We start from the raw sequence: 14,758 nt of genomic DNA, 5'->3' as shown, positions 1-14,758 counted from the left end.
CTGCACTACATTTGTCTGTCCTATTAACAACTAAGAACCAAACAGAGCTCAGATGAGTATTTCATCTCCACAGGAGCAGCATCCAGATGGGAACAGGCTTTCTACATGCTTCTTTGTGCACACTGATGCATCACTCCACAGAAGAGGCTCACTCAGGCCATTTTGTCCTTTCAGGACTGAGAGAACACAGTACTAACTTGCTGCACGCACTATATGCACCTAGCTAGGAGATGCTAATCAGCTGCTTGTGTTTGGGGTACGTGGGCAGTTTGTAACAGACATAGAGCTGGCTCCCAGGTGGAGGCAATGCAATTTCTTCTCCTGTTGCAGCTGCAAGTGCTCAGGTGCAGTGGCCTGGTTTGCATTTGAGAATCTCCACTACCCCATGAGGATTTGGGGAAGCATAACCCCTCTCACTGTAAGCAAAGAGTGAGATGACAGTGAATGTGTACAAGCCCACGGGGCTGGACAGCATGCATCCCACGTTTTTAAGTTCGTTTTTTTAAGTTTTTTTGATTAAATATCAGTGTGTTCTTCGGTGCAGTCTTCCCTTTATCTTGCCAGTGAAGAACTTCACTTTGGGTTTGGTAGGTTCCATGTAACTTCTTCACCCCTTTTATTCTTTTCTTGATCAAGACAGCCCTGTTACAGTGGCCCAGCTCTACAGTGAGGAGAACAGGATGTTTCTGGTGCTGAAAAGTGACGTGAATACAAATACCCCAGTGGTGAAAGCAAGCCCACTGGTAAAAGCACAACGAGCGTAGACAAGCCTGACTTAACTCAGGTGGGTGTTTTATCTCACAATGAAATAAAATGGCATTGCAGCTATGTTGATGCAGACTCAACATCTGTAGCTGCCACATCCGATTGAAAATAATTGCTGGTGGATATCCATGTCACGTTTTTCTTCAGTGAGCACAGCCCAGCAGTGTCACTCTGGGTTTTGAGGGAAAAATGTCAGTGATGGAAAGAGAAGCACTCACCTGTGAGGTGTCACTGGGCACACTCTTTGCTCCCCCACCATCCTGCAGCACAGCACCAGCTGCCTCCTGCAACTGTTTAAGCCCTCTCACCACAAACACACATTTCTTGGAGAATCTGCTCAGGAATGATGTGGTTTGAATGAGTGCTGTGGGCTGGGGAGCAAAGAACTTATGCACAACTGAAGGGGAGGAGATGAAGTAACAAGGGATTCTTCTGGGGAGATGGATGAAGTAACAAGGGTGTGTCTCCTGACTCACTGCATGCTGATTAGGAATAGAGTAATGATATGTCCTGAGTGAAAGAGAAGAAGGAAATACAAACTTGGGAATTGTGTGGCCCAACCCAGTGCTTAGTAATCAAACATCTATGTCTGAGCTAGTCCCCGTATGCTCTGTGTGTAGGCAATGGAGAGAAATAGAAACCCTGAGGGAGAAGTTTCTCTTGTTCTAACAACAAAGATTAAAATGGATCAGAGGGCCCATAGGTTTCTCCCCACAGAGTGGAAAGAGAATCTAGGATAACGAATTCACAATAAGCTGTCTGATGTGGCTGGGTAAATTGAACCCTACTGAAAACATTATTATTGAAAACATTCGTGGTTTGGCTGGGGATAGTGACACTCTTCATCAGAAGAGAGTTTGAGCTAAGAAATACTGAGCTCCTGTGTGACTCTCCTTTGGGTTGATCTTTTCAGCACACAACAGGTCCTGTTCTTCAAGTGCTGTATTTACAGTGTGAGGTGATTATTCTCAAGTTACACTGGCACTTACAGGGACAAATCACCACATTTTTTTTTCTCTTTTGAAGAGCTTTGGCAAAAGCTCTGTGTTTTTTTGAAATGAAAACAACAAACAGCTGCATTATTCTAGAAAGCCCCTCTAAAGTGTATGGAACCCCAGGACGTGGGTGGGAAAATACAGTGCACAGATCAATGAGCTACAGATCTCAGAAGAAACATGATGGTAGGAATCAATAATGTAGAGATCGATATTTTTTGTGTGTTCCTGTCTCTTAAAAGGCTGAGCTAGGAATTTACTAATGATGAGTCAAATTATTGGCTGGGTGAATTTGTTCTTGAAGAATTTAGAATAGTTTGTAAGTCCTGCCAGGCCTGCAGTGGCTGGCAGCATAAATTCATCAGTGTAATGTGTTTTTGGGCCAAGAAAAATTGTCCAAGTACACTTAAAGTGTTTGGATGAAACCATCTGTCATCAGAAGTCAGTTGTCTCTTCCTTGGGCCAAACCTTTCGTCTCTCATTGGTACATGAGCAGAGGAGACTAATGCCACTCGTCTGCTGTCAAATACAGATTCACAGAGTGGTTGAAGTTGGCAGGGACCTCTGGAGGCCACCTGGCCCAACCCTGCCCCAGCAGGGACACCGCAACAGGGTGCCCAGGGCTGTGTTCAGGCAGCTCTGGAGGATCCCTAAGGAGGAGACCCCACAGCCTCTGGGCAGCCTGTGCCACTGCTCCATCACCACGCAGCAGAGTGCTTGTGGTGTTTGGGGGGAACCTCCTGTGCTCCACTCTGTGCCTGGGCCCTGGCACTGGAGAGAGCCCCAAAGTGCTGAGTGCCCAGTGCCCAGCACCACCAGTAGCAGAGGTCTCCAGCTGCTGCCTGTCCTGTCAGATTTTCTCTTGTTGATAACAATGACAGAAATAACAGATCCCTAAAATGCAGGAGTGATTTGCTTTAAGCACTTTAGCACCTGCTGTTGCTCATTAAGGGATTACCATGCCCCAGATTGTTACTGGCAACCCAACGCAGATGGTTTCAGCCTGCAGCACATTCCTACCAGTTCCCTTTTAATGGATGCTTGCTCTTGTGTTCTATGCTATCTGTAGCACGTGATTTCCAACCATAATATTTCATAGCACTGCAAACTGATTCCTTCACCCCGTCACATTAAAGCTGCTCACCTGCAAGCCTGAGTCACAGCAGAGCTCAGCTGTTCTCTGATGGCTTCCTGGCACCATCTGTTGCCTGATGCCAGTGCTGGTCGCTGCTGTGCTCTCTTGGAACTGCCTCTCCTCCCATGGTCTCACCAGCAAAACCAGAAATGCCTTAATACAGCTCTGTGGACTGCTTGTCTGCTCAAGGAATGGGCATCAAGGAACAGTGCCCGTGTCATTTACCAAGGACAAAATAAGGAGAGGTCTGCATCTGAAGACTGGAACATTGGAAGAAGAACACACAGAAGCAAGTAAATAAAAGTTAAAAGTGGCTGCGATTTAAAAATTGCTCTTTTTGTACAATTTGTACAACTGTACCCTGTGTTAGTATTGTGCAAAGCTATCTAAGCAATAGATTTATGCCATGAAAGAAGAAGCTGATCCATAAATGTTTCAGTTTGAGTTATTTTAAGGGAAATTGGAGCATTTTTATAAAAACATTGTAGTATTAAACTCAATATAATATATAACTATATATAATAATAATATATATATAATATATATAACTCAATATAAACTTCAATTTAAAACAAGCACTGGTGACAAAGCTAGGGGAAAGGGGTAAACTTACCCTATAAAACCCTTTGAAAGATTTACTTAAGAAATACCTTTGAGGGACTATTTTAAACCTAAAAATGTGCTCAGGAAGATGAGGAAGATCCTTCTGCTATTGAAGGAAAGAGGCTCTCTGAGGGTATTATGTATTTTCTCAGAGACAAAGCCAGCCAGTTAATGGATCGGTTGAATTTTTACTTAAAGAAAGTGGAAAGTGAGTGTTCTCCAGTAAATCTGGAAGATTTTGGTGCTCCTTTTGGGACGCAGCATAAGCACAGCTGAGATGTTTGCCCCACATATCTGTGCAAGGAATGTCCAGCAGCTCCCGGTAGGTTCCCAGAGAGGTTTCCAGAGGCATTTTAAACAGTGTGAAACAGAACACAGTACATGATACTCTGTTAAGGTTTGTGCTGAGCTGGGTTTTCAAAGGACTTCAGAGATTAGAGTCGAAGAGGACCTAAATGATACGGGGATGGAAAGTTAAATCCCAGAGTGGGAATTTGTGATGCTGAATCTGCCTCTGATGTCCTCTGTATAGTGGTTTGGAAAAGCCAGAAATGAGAGGATGGGATTTGCAGCACTCAGATGCTGACTGGGGAAAAGCTGAAAGCAGTCAGGCAGTAGTCCAGTTATTGGGATCGTGTCCAGGAACAGTGAAGGGCTTCCTTCAAATCTGCTTAATCTTTTCCAAATCAAGCAGGCAAGTTATCTGTGGGGAATGCTCCACCTTCAGTTATTGACCACTTTGTTATGAGATGCAGCTTAACCAGTACAGCTCCTCTGTACTCCATTTCCAATCCCACAAAAGCCTGCAAACATTTCACTATTTGGATGCTTTCTTGTTAACAAAGTTATCTGCATTACAGAAATAAAATCCCATGATGTCATCCCCTGTACCACTGCCACATACATGCTTTCCACGTCCATCCAGAATTCTGTGGGGTTTCACAAACATAAAATGCTCCGCTAGAATGTTTCAGTGAGTTAGGAGGGGGGTTGAATGCTACCTTATGTTATGAGAGATATCTATGTAGAAAAAATCTGAGAGTAATCATAGTCAAGTGGAATGAAAAGGTCTCCTTAATAAGGAATGTCACAGAGGATTTGTTGTAACCTTTTCACCCCCTCTGTGGGCAATCAGTGTTTCTGACATGTGTGTCCCTGGGAGCGATGATCTATCCACATCTATTCTCTCTCTTTGCTGCTGCCCATGAAGCATTTTTTTTAATGGAACAGGTCAGTCTCCCTGTTCTGCTTTTTCACTAACCTTAAACACAACTTAATGAGTCTGAAGTTGCAATTTTGATGATTTTATCAAGCGATAGCAAAATTATTCTGTCTGTGAGCCGATGAGTCAGGTGTGACTCTGCTCTGCCCTTGTGAGACCCCATCTGGAGTACCGTGTCCAGATCCTGGGGCCCCTGGACAGGAGGGATGTGGAGCTGTTGGACCCTCCTTGAATAAAGGAGGGCCACAGAATTGTTCAGAGAGCTGGAGCATCTCTCCTATGAGGAAAGGCTGAGAGAGTTGGGCTTGATTAGCTTGGAGAAAAGAAAGCTCTGGGGAGACCTCATTGCAGCATTCCAGTACTTGAAGGGAGCTAGTGAGCAGGGGGGAGCAACTGTTACTTGGTCTGATAGTGATAAGACAATGGGAAATGGTTGTAAACTAAAGTAGGGGAGATTTAGATTAGATGGTAGGAAGAAATTCTTTACTCGGAGAGCAGTGAGGCACTGGCACAGGCTGCACAGAGAAGCTGTGAGTGCCCCGTCCCTGGAAGCGTTTGGATGGGGCTCTGGGCAGCCTGAGTTGGTGGGTGGCAGCCCTGCCCACAGCAGGAGGTTGGAGCTTGATAATCTCTAGTGGCCCTTCCAACCTAAGCCATTCTATGATCCTATGATCCTATGATTTTTAAACTAAGACTGTGGTGACGTCAAAGGTGCTAAAGTTAATTTCATGCACAAAACTTAACAGGTTACTCACAAAACTGCAAAATGCGGGTGGCTTTTGAGAAAAGCTACTTGATTTTTCTCTTGGAAAAGGTTGGAAATCAAAGTCAGCATGAAGAGCATGTTCCACATTTAGGACTGCAGTTTTTCTGTAGTAAGGAAAATATTTGTGATTGGAAACCAAAGGAAGCATAGTGCCAAATAAACTGGTGTTTATTGTTGTAAAATATGAATTTTGCTTTTAAAACATATGTTTGAAAAAATCTGTAGAAAATACTTCATACCAAAGATTATAAATGGCTTTTTATAATTCAGATTCTACCTATGAGTCTTGGTTTTGTCTGAACTTTCAGGGGGAAGGTACCATTTCAGGTGCTGAAAGCAATGTTTTCAGTATTAGGAATACAGGTCTTGTTTCCTACAGCTGTTACCACCAGAGGTGACAACATTCCCAGTGGGAGTCTGCTTTCAGGATGCTGACCCACATGAAGGAGACTTGCACAGCATGAGAAAACTTGAGGCTAATATATGACAAAACCACAGAAATCTGCAGTACTTGTAATGTCATTCTCGTGTGGTTGGCTATCTGACCAAAAGAGGATTCTCAGGGTAATAATAATATGAGGATTTTCTCACATTGCAATGGTGAGTGGTCAGTGGAAGCTGCAGGAAAGCTGCACAGCACCAAGCATCATCCCATTCATCTGGCCTGAGCTCTGGGGAAAGCATTTTTGAAAGGAAAAATGACTCAGCTAAAAATAGGCGATTACTTTTAAATTTGCCTTTTAAATGCCATTAAGTAATCAAATTAGCTCCTTTGATTGGGAGGAAGGTTCTTGAACCTACACAGCAGTGTGTGCTAATGAACAAGAAGGAGGGAGCTGGGCAGAAGGTTCTGAGGTAGAGGCCAAGCCTGCTTTCCTTCAGGATAAGGCCCTGGGTGAATATTGAGCACCCCTTGCTTGCGCCTACCATATTCCCTGATGGCATCCTGTGGGTTTTGGCCTAGCCTAGCTGCCCAGAATTCATAGGTGAGACGATTGTGGCAGCAAGGCTTGGCAGCACCACTGAGGCACTGAACCTTGAAGGCTTCGTTTTACTTCGATGCTTTCAGAAGCAATAAGGAATGCTATTATAATCAGGACACTAGACTTTGGGAGATAACGGTGGTGTGGTGACTCAGTTTCTCACTTGCCTGTGGGATAACAACTGTTTCCTGTGGGTGTTGCAGGAGCTGTAGCTCTGTCATGTTTTAGAGGTGTCTCCATCTCGAAGTGACAGGCATCACTGGTGAATGCCTGGAAATGAGTCAGTGCCTTCCAACTCAGGCAGATGAAACAAGAAAATTGAATGAGCAGTGGAAATCGTGTGCGCCTACAGATTTTGTACACCAAAGAAGTGAGGCTATTTGACTTTATTGTCTGTTCACCCAGCAAGATGTAACCTCCAAGTTTTCACAATGACTTCCTGTGGGCTGTTAGGCCATGGGCTGTTTCTGCAGCACAGCAGAGCCCTGTTCTTGTTGCCCAACGTGAGGCAAACATAAAACATTACTAGAAAGAATATTTGTATGTTAAATGTGATGGCAGCAAATGGAAAGTGGGAATAACTTGTAAAGTGACTTCACTTTTTAAGTGGTTCTCCACTTGAAGAATCTTTAAAATAAAAGCCTGTGCTTTATAGCTGAGCTATAGCTTATTTCAATTTAAATTCTGCAGGCTTCTCAGTCTAAGCAAGGGATCCACCCACAAGAAACAGCTTGCAGGCTCAGACCTTCCTCTGGAAGAGTTAGCTGACTTCTGTCAGTCAGCTTGCCTGTGTATATTCCCCCTCCTCTCTTCTTTAAATAGCAACAGCTAGTTGAAAATTTATTTCCATGGGGGTGGGGAGGTGATAGGAATAATAAAATGAATTCATAAACCGAGTTGTGCACAACGAGATGCATCTCTTGATTTGTATGTATATTAGCCATTCACATGTGGTGTGTGGCAGCAGAGTTCTCAGTTAATGCCAGTCAAATGGATTTTGACATTTAAAGGTCAAGTAGCACCAACATGCATTGAGGGAGCATGATCAAAACAAAAACAATGTGCAAAAGTGCCTCAGAAGGAGAACTTAGGAGAATGAAGCTTGCTGTTTTCCTTGTCAGTTGGTTTTGAAGCTCAGTAGGGAAACTTTCACTTGCCACAAACTATGAAATAAAGTTCTAAAAGTGACTTAAAGAATTGCAAGAATTGTGTGGCTCTGCTATTGCTGCCTTCTGCATCCTTCTTTAAAGTTAAGGGAACTTACCCATGGTACACAGTGTTCTCCACCTTCTTCCTTCTCCTTGGTCCTTTGAAATATATATATATATTTTCATCTGACATAAGCTGGTAGTTTTAGAATTAAACAGGGAGAATCCAGTGAGTTGTAAGGGGCTGATATTCAGCTTAAATCTCACTGAACTTTGCTGGTAGAGGGGAGTTGGGTTTGCACACAGTGCTCTCATTTGCACAACATCAGAGAAATGAAACATTTTCTTCTGAGCTCTTGTTGATACAGCACTTTCATAATAGCCACAGTCAGAGCAAAGCCTTTGGGAAGAAATGTAAACATTTTTCTAAATTTGTTCTGTTACATAAGAACTGAAAGGTGAAACCAGCTTTCCCCTCATTCCAGAGCAAAAATAGACCAAATGTACAAATGAGATATTAAACTTCTTGAAATCCATTTGTGGTTAGCACAGAAGGATCTTTGCAAACTTCCTGATGCCTGTGTGTACGTGCCTGTAAGGTACTGCTTAACAGCTGTAAGAAAGGAGACAGAAAGAAGGGGCTGTAAGAAAGAAGGGGACAGAGTCTTCAGCAGGGTGACAGGACAAGGGGGAATGGATTCAAACTAAAATAGGGGAGACATAGTTTGGATATAAGGAAGAAGTTTTTTACAGTAAGGGTTGTGAGGAACTGGAATGGGTTGCCCAGAGAGGTGTTGGATGCCCCGTCCCTGTGGACAACCAAAGTCAGGCTGGATGGGGTTCTGAGCTCCTGATGGAGCTGCGTGTGTCCCTGTTCACTGAGGAGTTGGACCAGATGGCCTTTAAGGGTCCCTTACAACTCAAACAGTTCTATCATTCTGTGTCAGAATCTGCTTTTCCATAGCTCCCTGTTCACTGGAGAGCCTGCCTTTGACTGTTCATGTGGGTCTTTGTGCCAGACATTTAAAAGTTTGACATTTACCTAGGTGCAAACAAAACTAGCATAACCCTAGTGATTACACACACTTTCTCTCCATACTTCTGAAAAGAAAGCAAGCGAGGCCTGTCTTCTTTCAAAATATTTTCATATTTCCAGCAGCTCTTTAGGAAGAATTGTATCCCTGTGAGCAAAGCACTTTAACTACCCACTACCACATAACCCACCAGTGCTGGTTTGAAACTAGACCTCACAGTCACAGGGAAAGAGGTAGTGCACCTTAAATAGCTTCCATTATGTGAGACTTGTAGAAAAGCATTATCACGGGGAAAGATCTCTGACTGATCAATTAGAATTTGTCTGTGTTACGGAGCATGAAAAATTTGGGATTAAGGATTTTCAATTTTCAAATCTGTTTTCAAAATCTTTATAAGTTGATTTGACTTGAAGAAATCGATCAAGCTGAGTAGCAGGAAAAGCAGTAAAATATGTGGAAACGAAGTAAGGGGGAGCAACGAGCAGTTCTTCTAGATGGTAAATATTTACAATAAAAACAAAAGCCCAACAAAACAAAATGGGCATAGTTTGCTCTCATGTGTACTTCCTTGTTGCTGATAACCAGTGAAGACGACTGTTGTAGTGCATAGCCTCTGTGAGCATTAGTTTTCAAGGAACGTAACAGTTCTCCCTATGCAGTCCTCTGCTGTGGTACAAAGCCATCGCACGCAGGCTGACATGGGATTCTCTTCCTCGGGAAGATCTCGCTCTGCTTTTCTCCTAACACGAGCAGCAGAAATGGTGAGTGCTGGCGTTAATGCACTAAGCAACCACTGCAGTACAGCTTGCTTTCAAGGGGAGCATGTATTCTCCTAATTATTTTAATTGGAGAACAAATTAAGTTATTACCATGAGTGGTTGTTTGATCTACACCAAGTAAAAGGGGGAATTATGTTATAGTCATTCTTCAGACATGTTCTGTGAGATATATTCAAGATTGGACTTCTCGGGTTCTCTGAACTCCTTCTAGGATGCTTTACAGTATCATACACTCTGCCTAAAAAAAGTCCTTCCCTGTGATTAAATGATTTCTTCTTTCATATTTACACGCACAAACCCTTGAAAGCAGTGGAAGGCCTTATAAGAGGCGTGAGCATCCGTCACCACCAGCCCCTGGCACAGCACAGGACCAATATCTCAGTCATTTGTTTTACGCTGATGAGCGTGAATACATTGTTCATGCACAGCATGCACAAGAAGATGATCTTGGCATATGAACAATTTCTTCCCTGTCAAGAATTTTTTTTTTCTCAGTCTTATAACACCTTGGTCGCTGATCTTCTGCACGCTGTTTGTGCAGCTATAGGTGCCGTTCTGTTATGAAGGCAGTGGGTACAGGCAGATCCCTCACAGAAGCTCTCTGAGATTAAGCTCCTTGGCACCTTGCTATGAGTAACCTGGAGGCTGTCCCATGGGTAGCCCTGACAGTCAGGTATTTATGTGTGCATGGAGCTCTTCTCTCCAGAAAGCCAGGCCAGACTGCTGCCTCAGGGTCATCTCTCATTCAGTACATAAATGGAGCTTATTATCAAGAAAGAGACAGAATAATACGGTCTAATAGTGATAGGACAAAGGTGAATGTTTTAAACTAAAAGGAGAGACTTAGATTATGTGTTAGGGAGAAAGTTTTCACTCAGAGGGTGGTGAGGCACAGGCACTGCTGCCCAAAGAAGCTGTGGGTGCCCCATCCTTGGACGTGCTCAGGTTGGATGGGGCCCTGGCAGCCTGAGCTGGTGTGGGGCAGCCCTGCAAAAAGCTGAGCGTTTGAACTAGATGCTACATGCCAACACGAGAGGCAGTGTGAGGTAGCATCCATGTCCTAGTCAAAGAAACACAGGTTGTTTGCAGCACTACTTCATGAGACTTAAACCGGATCTGACTTAGGTGACCTTTTGCTTTTCATTCATGAACAAGCAGGTATAATCAAATTTAAAGATGCTTTGAGCACTGCTCTATGCTGTCAGTTGTCCTGAGGATCTTTCTGAGGCCCTTGGCAGAGCTGGTTTAGAGGCAGTGGATGGCTGTCGTGCTTTCTTTATTTGAGTGTCTATCATCCCTTCCTTGTCAGCTCACGCAGCCTGCAGCTGAGCTCCCTGGGAACAAGGAGGAGTTGCAGTTAAAAAGACCACAAGTTGCTCTTTCCTTTGGTGGTGGGCAAGTGCAGGTCGCTGAGATCTTGTTCTTCATGCCAGTATCTCATTTTCCTCAATGACCGTCTTAACTTAAGCCCTCACTCCTGCTTGACAGGCTTCAGTCTCAGGATGCAGAAGTGCAAAGCAGAATCTTGTTTCTCCATATTTGTAAGCTACATAAGACTCAGACAAGATTTCACTACTGAAAGAACTGCACAACTGCGATATGACACAATCATCAAGAAAATGCCAACACCTGAATGCTCAGGATTGGTTTCTTCTTTGTTGAGTCTGAAAGCAGAAATGCACTATAAGCATCATTGGGCTTGGAGGATTTATCAGTGTTTCAGAATATGAATGCTACTTCCCGCTGCCACAAAGCCTGCTCAGCACTCAAAGGTGGTTGTTTTCCTGGTCTGAACCTACTGGCTTCCAACTCTCGCTATGTTTCCACAGCAATGTGAGTCAGAAAGGAGAAAGACTGCTTGAGATATGCATCTTGAAAGAGCAGAGAAAACAGAAAATATGGAAGAAAAAAGTGAGCATGTACAAGAAGAGTAGAGGCATTCTGGATCAACTGTGTTGGGCTGTCCAGTTTCCAGCTGCCAGGCCTTAGTGACCAACACTACAAACACCAAACAAGGAAAATATCTGTTCAGCATTTTGCCATCCGGAATATTTCTTTAACTAAATCCTGTTATGTTAAATCATTTATGAAGTGTTATTTTGGAAGCCCCGGAAGCCTTAGGAAGATTTAATTTTATTTAGTTAGTTTTCCCATATTCAATAAGTAATCCAATTTTTCAGCATATATAGGATGTGATCAATCCTCAGGTTGGGAGAATAGTCTTAAGATTCCCTCTCAAGACCAGAAAGACAGTAAGTTGCTCCTAGGATTTGATTCGGTATTGAGGCAAGTGCGTTTTTCACTGAAAACTCAGAAAACTGAGTGCCTGAAGTTAATGGTCGTATGCCTGTGTAAGCATATGTGCAAAGAAAAGGTCTGTGGAAGATAAAAGATATGGGGAAGAAAAGATATGGGGAAGATATAGGTTGCGTACGTAGCTGGCAAGTAAGGACATCTCTTTTGTGGAGGTATCTGATTAATGGCTACTCAGCATGAAAGACAAGGCAAAGAGAGATGAGAAGTAGAAAGCCACACCCAGACACATAAACCCTAAGGAGCAGGAGATAACAGAAGTAATCCCACAGATTGGAGAGCTGAGATCACTGGCTTAGGAGCCACTGGAGGACCAATGGCACAGAGGAGTTTCAATCAGGGCTTTGTAACTTATAAGCAGTGGTGGAGAACAAGCTCGCTATGGGTCTCATGGGAAAGAATGATATTTTTCTGGGATATCTGAGAGGGAGGATGTGGGATTGTTGAAGGGAATCATAGAAGAGTGTGACACTACAGGATGTTTGAGAGAAGCTAAGGAGAGGCCAGGATGGACGTAGAAGGAACAAGCACATGAAAAAGAGAAGGAGGGGTGAGTAAAAGGGCCAGCTATGTCTAAATAAACTGCTGATCTGGTGAAGCTGCTCTCTGTCCTGTCCTTTTAAACTGCATTCATAACTATGTTCCTATCTGGGGATGCTGTCTGCACTGCAGATTTGTGCCTGCGGGAGCCTAGTTATCTGCTGAGTAACAGGGTCAGATCATCTGTATTGTTCCTGTGTATGTGAAAGCTGTTTTTGGTATCTTCATAGTATGTGTGTGTATGGTAAACCCTGCCCATCCTGGGCCTCAGGTCAGGGCCTGAAGCAGCCAGGCCCAATGGGAACAGGGCACGGGACCTCAGCCCAGAGTTCCACCAGATTCAGCTTCTGAATGTGACTACAGCCCAGATGCCTGCAGGCAGGAAATCCACAGATATGGTCTTATGCAAGGGATGAGGTTCTTGGGAGAAAGTGAGATGATGTTCTGTATGGGTTACGCCATCTCCACTGTGGGCATGCTGGGCTGTGTACAGAAAGGGCCACAGCCGTGCTTTCTAGTGCAGTGTTTATTCTGCTTTGAATTATTTAAAAACAGGAATTCAGTAGGAGCAAATCTTAAAAAACAAAAACAAAGCAAAGCAAAAAGCAAACACACCACCTCTGACTGGAGGCAAAAGCCAGGAACAGAAATGTAAGCATTAGTAATGAGTTATGAAATCATCAAATGCTGCTTCTCGTGCTGCCAGCAGTTCCTGTCATGTGGAAATGCCTCACTGGTGTCTCTCAAGGACCTTCATTCTCCCTTTGCTCTCCTCAGGGAATATTTCCTCTCACTGAGCTGTAAAGGGTCTTATATCTTTCCCCAGTTCATATTTTGAAGCACCACACCACACAGTTTGAAACATATACATATGTATATAGAGATAATTTATCAGGGCAAAGCAAATATTAACATTTGCTGAAGTAAATCTTTAGATTAATCATAAAAGTGTATCACCTGAAACGTGTAGCTATCTGAGTAGGGTAAAATATTACCTTTGTTCTAGGCAGCTTATATATGGCATTACCAACCTAAATGTAGGCTGAGATAAAAAATAGTATTGAATTTTTCTTAAAGCAATGGCAACCAGGTGCCTGAATTTCTGAAGTGTAAATTACTATTCATACAACTGGTTTTTAGTGGAGGTTTTTCTAAGTTAAGGAGCTCAGGTCTTGTCTTTTGGCATTTTTTAATGTATTGAGAGAGAATTAAGTGTGTGGGTTTCCATCACCTTGATTACCCTTGCTGTCAGCAGGAGAAACTGCACAAAGTAATAATAGCGATAATAGGATCGTTTCTACCTTTTTTTTTTTTCTCAGGCAGTGCCTTGCCAATTTGCAGAGGAATGAAATTCATGCCGATAAGAAGATTAAAGACTATTTAGACTGCCATCATTTGTGGCCCGTGGAGAACTCACAAGCAATATATTCTACTGGCAATACCTGCGAATTTGAATAAAAATACCAGTGGCATCTTGTCTTCCTGAGGTAATTTTAGCTACCCATGCCTACATACAGTAAGTAAAGCTCTAAGTATCAGAAGGTAAAGCAGACATTAGGCTCATAAATAAGAATGTCTTCTTCCAGTATGAAAATGCCAGATCTGAGGAGCTTGAAGTTTCAAAAAATAGTTGAGAAGGTTTGTTTAGTCCTACATTTCCTTCTAAAATAAAATGACTTTACATTTCTGCCATGCCAAAGCAAAATGCTGTGTCTGGAGATAAAGAAATGTATCTGAGCTACCGAACTTTTAATAGTTGAAAGTACTTCTCACATGGAGAGCACCATGGGTTGTTTGCCTATTTACTAGATTCACCAGTTTTGTTATCCAGACATTACATAGTGGTAAATAGAATTCAGCCCTAGAGGGTTGCAGTACTTCCAAGAACCATCTGAATAAAAAGCTGTTTTCATTGCTTTTATTTTCATTTTTATTTTAATCTACAAAATATTCTGTTCATTCAGAGTTTAATGTAAATGAACTTTGGAATTTAAAAGAACCTCAGGAATCTCATGAAGTTCAACAAAAGCCAATACGAACTCCAGACTCTGGAACACAAAACCACATGCACCAATACAGACTTGGGAAAACATCTGCAAAGCAGATTTGCAGGGAAAGACAGTAGAGTCCTGGTGGAGAATGAGTTGCCAGCAATGCATCCCTAGATCAAAGAAGGCCAACAGCTTTCTTGGGCCAACCTGTCCAGCGGAGAAATTCTTCCCCTGAACTTAACACTTGTGAGTCCATATCTAAAGTACTGTGTTGAGTTTTGGGCTCCTTGGTACAAAAAGGCCATGAACAAACTAGACCCGGAGGAAACAGGAATCCTGTCTGAAGGAATTCATTGCCCTGTCCCTATCCTGAATGTCAGTGTGGATTTCTATCCTGAATGTCAGTGTGGATTTCTATCCTGAATGTCAATGTGGATTTCAGGTGTCCACAACACCCTTGTACCAAGCATTCCTAGTTCTCCTT

Source organism: Cyrtonyx montezumae, unplaced genomic scaffold, assembly GCF_038088225.1.
Source record: "Cyrtonyx montezumae isolate F1298 unplaced genomic scaffold, pur_monq_1.0 scaffold_12, whole genome shotgun sequence".
Classification (NCBI taxonomy): domain Eukaryota; kingdom Metazoa; phylum Chordata; class Aves; order Galliformes; family Odontophoridae; genus Cyrtonyx; species Cyrtonyx montezumae.
The sequence above is the reverse complement of the archived record's forward strand: the minus strand, read 5'-3'. Positions refer to the sequence as shown.